We start from the raw sequence: 4,324 nt of genomic DNA on the forward strand, positions 1-4,324 counted from the left end.
TTAAACCTTTGCTTGTCCTCAAGCAATTCAGTTAATAAACTGAAAGTGAAAAAAACTTTTACGAACTCTTTTGCTCTTGTTTACATAAATAAGCTTAAGTAGCACCCGAGTTTTCAGCCAAGATTATAACTAACCATGTCGACAATAACTCTTAAAAATTATATTAACTCATATCGATGACATAATCAGCTAGCGATCAATAATAAGATATCTCAAACAGCAGCTCATTGTCAAAACAACCATGATATAATATAACAATAGTGGTATCTCGCTAGCCCTTTCTGAGACCGCAAAACATAAATGCAGAGCACCTCCAAAGTCCAAGCAACGACTAAACATTGTAATTCATGGTAAGATCCAGTGATGATGCACCCAACATTAGCTACACACAATGCATGAGGATGACAATAGTGCTCTCAGGTTCTGACGCTTGTTTGAGAAGGTGATGACACAACATAAAAGTAAATAGATAGTACCTTCGCAGAGGGAAATAGTGATTTGCAGCGGTGCCATAGCTCAAGTTTTTTAAAACAGAGGCAAATGATATTTTGTAAAATGCACCCTTCTTGTTTACTTCGCGACCAATAGTTATCGGTATCTTCCATGCTAAACACATTAGTGGCAGTTCCCAAGCGATAAAAGTAAAGGTTTACTCCCCCTCCACCAACAACCACCCTCCACGGCTTGTCCCAAACAATGGGTGCCGTCCGTACCAACAATAATCCCGAGGGAGTTTTGTTTAATTATTTGCAATTTGAATTCGGGACTGGGAATCCCTATTACCGCCCCTCTCGTGCAAGGACGAGTGAATAAACACTCATCATGAGAATAATCCGCTTTAGCATGGAAGATACTGACTACCTCGTGTCGCTCTATGAACAATCCAGGCACACAAAAAGGATATTTCTTTGAAGTTTTTAGAGGTGGCACATGCAAATTCAGTCAGGACGGCAGGGTAATACCGCATATAGGTAGGTATGGTGAACTCATCTGGAATAACTTGGGTTTCATGGTTTTTATGCACAAGCAGCATTCTTGCTTAGTACAGGCGAAGACTAGCAATTAGGTTGGGAAGCAGTCAGCTAGAGAGCGAAAACGGTCATGAACATGAATTATGCATAAGTAACATTGGATACTAGCATGACTAGGATATGAACACCATGAACATAAATATCATAGAGGCTATGTTGGTTTTGATTGAACTACATGCATGAACATGTGCCAAGTCAATCCACTCGAACATTCAGAGGAGTATACCATATCATCATACTACATCACAATCATTTTAACGCAATGTTGACATCCAAGATAAATCATTATCCACTACTAGCTACTTATGGATGGCATGAGAAACTATAATCTCTAATTGTCATTGCAAACATGTTTGATCATAATAGACTGAATCATGGATACTAGGTTAAACATATTTACAAAAACAGAACAAGTCGAGTTCATACCCGATTCTCTCTGCCACAACTAGTTCATCAAATATCGTCATTATTCCCTTTCACTTGCACGACCGAACGCTGTGAAAATAATAATAATGCAAGAGTGTCGTGGACTAAGCTGAAATCTGCAAACATTTTATTCAAAAGGAGAAGACAAGGTAATATGGGCTCTTTATTAGATCAAAAATAATGCATATGAGATCCACTCAACGTTTTCATCGTGGTCTTCTCCTTGGTATGACTCAATAGGAAGAAAAAGAAATTCAGAGAAACACACTGAAATATTTTTGGAGTTTTTGGTTTTCCTTGAACGAGCAAATAAAAGGGAAAAATGAAGACGAGAAAAAAATATTTACACGGGAAAGCTCCCAACAAGCAAAATAAGAACAAAGAAATATTTTTGGGTTTTCTTTTTAGATACTACAACTAACTACTTAGAAAGAAAAATAAAAAAGAAGCAGGAAATATTTTTGTATTTTCTCAAAGTTTTTCAAACACACAAGAAGAAGACGAGAAAATAAATCTAGCATGGATAATACAATGAAAAAGTGTGGACACTGACAACTGGAAGGAAATGTGTGGACATGAAAGTAATGTCGATGGAAATACGTACTCCCCCAAGCTTAGGCTTTTTGCCTAAGTTGGTCTAGGGCCACTCGAAGAAGCCATGAGGTCCTATGTTGAAGTGTTGGGAAGCGGGCACCTGAGGGTCCCACTGTTGAGGCTCCTTCTGTCCCACAGCCAGGTTGTTCCACTAGGCGACAATGTCCTCAGGCATAATCCTGTATCCGCCCCTGGCAATAGGATCAAACAAAGCAGGTGCAGGCAATGGAATAATATCACGAGTGTCCACACTGAAAACCAGGTTATAAGAAATAGGAATGTCAATGCTCTCACTACCAATAAACTGGTGGTATGCCATAGCCGCGCGATCTAGGTAAACTTTAGGCAAATGAATTTTTTAGGAGATGATACTATTCACATTCAGTTGCGATGAAGTCGGTGAGGCCGGCATTGGCAGCATATTGTGCAAACTCCTGAAGGATTCCGTGTTGGGGAACGTTGCAGAAAATTAAAGTTTTTCCTGCGGTTTCACCAAGATCCATCTATGAGTTCATCTAAGCAACAAGTCAAGGGAGATGCATCTACATACCACTTTGTAGATCACGAGCGGAAGCGTTCAAAAGAACGGGGTTGAAGTAGTCGTTCTCGTCGTGATCCTATCACCGGAGATCCTAGCGCCGAACGGACGGCACCTCCGCGTTCAACACACGTACGGAGCGGATGACGTCTCCTCCTTCTTGATCCAGCAAGGGGGAAGGAGAGGTTGATGATGATGGCTCCAGCAGCAGCACAACGACGTGGTGGTGGTGGAACAGCAGCACTCCGGCAGGGCTTCACCAAGCACGTGACGGAGGAGGAAGAGGTGTAGCAGGGGGAGCGGGCGCCAGGACTTCAGGGTACGGCTGCCCCTCTCCCCCTCCCTTTATATAGGCCCCAGGGGGGGGCGCCGGCCCTGGGAGATTCAATCTCCCAAGGGGGCGGCGGCCAAGGGGGGAGGAGTGCCCCCCCCCCCCCAAGGCATGTGGTGCGGCCCCCCCACCCTAGGGTTTCAACCCTAGGCGCAGGGGGTGGGCCTAGGGGGCGCACCAGCCCACTATGGGCTGGCTCCCCTCCCACTTCAGCCCATGGGGCCCTCCGGGATGGGTGGCCCCACCCGATGGACCCCCGGGACCCTTCCGGTGGTCCCGGTACAATACCGGGTGACCCCGAAACTTTCCCGATGGCCGAAATACCACTTCCTATATATAATTATTTACCTTCGGACCATTCCGAAACTCCTCGTGACGTCCGGGATCTCATCCGGGACTCCGAACAACATTCGGTATACTGCATACTCATATTCATACAACCCTAGCGTCACCGAACCTTAAGTGTGTAGACCCTACGGGTTCGGGAGACACGTAGACATGACCGAGACGGCTCTCGGGCAATAACCAACAGCGGGATGTGGATACCCATGTTGGCTCCCACATGCTCCTCGATGATCTCATCGGATGAACGACGATGTCGAGGATTCGAACAACCCCGTATACAATTCCCTTTGTCATTCGGTACGTTACATGCCCGAGACTCGATCGTCGGTATCCCAATACCTCGTTCAGTCTCGTTACCGGCAAGTCACTTTACTCGTACCGTAATGCATGATCACGTGACCAAACACTTGGTCACTTTGAGCTCATTATGATGATGCATTACCGAGTGGGCCCAGAGATACCTCTCCGTCATACGGAGTGACAAATCCCAGTCTCGATCCGTGTCAACCCAACAGACACTTTCGGAGATACCTGTAGTGCACCTTTGTAGTCACCCAGTTACGTTGTGACGTTTGGTACACCCAAAGCACTCCTACGGTATCCGGGAGTTATACGATCTCATGGTCTAAGGAAGAGATACTTGACATTGAAAAAGCTCTAGCAAAACGAACTACACGATCTTGTGCTATGCTTAGGATTGGGTCTTGTCCATCACATCATTCTCCTAATGATGTGATCCCATTGTCAATGACATCTAATGTCCATAGTCAGGAAACCATGACTATCTGTTGACCAACGAGCTAGTCAACTAGAGGCTCACTAGGGACATGTTATGGTCTATGTATTCACACGTGTATTACGATTTCCGGATAATACAATTATAGCATGAATAAAAGACAATTATCATGAACAAGGAAATATAATAATAATGCTTTTATTATTGCCTCTAGGGCATATTTCCAACAGTCTCCCACTTGCACTAGAGTCAATAATCTAGTTACATTGTGATGAATCGAACATCCATAGAGTTCTGGTGTTGATCATGTTTTGCTCGCGAGA

This window comes from Triticum dicoccoides, chromosome 1B, assembly GCF_002162155.2.
Source record: "Triticum dicoccoides isolate Atlit2015 ecotype Zavitan chromosome 1B, WEW_v2.0, whole genome shotgun sequence".
Taxonomy (NCBI): domain Eukaryota; kingdom Viridiplantae; phylum Streptophyta; class Magnoliopsida; order Poales; family Poaceae; genus Triticum; species Triticum dicoccoides.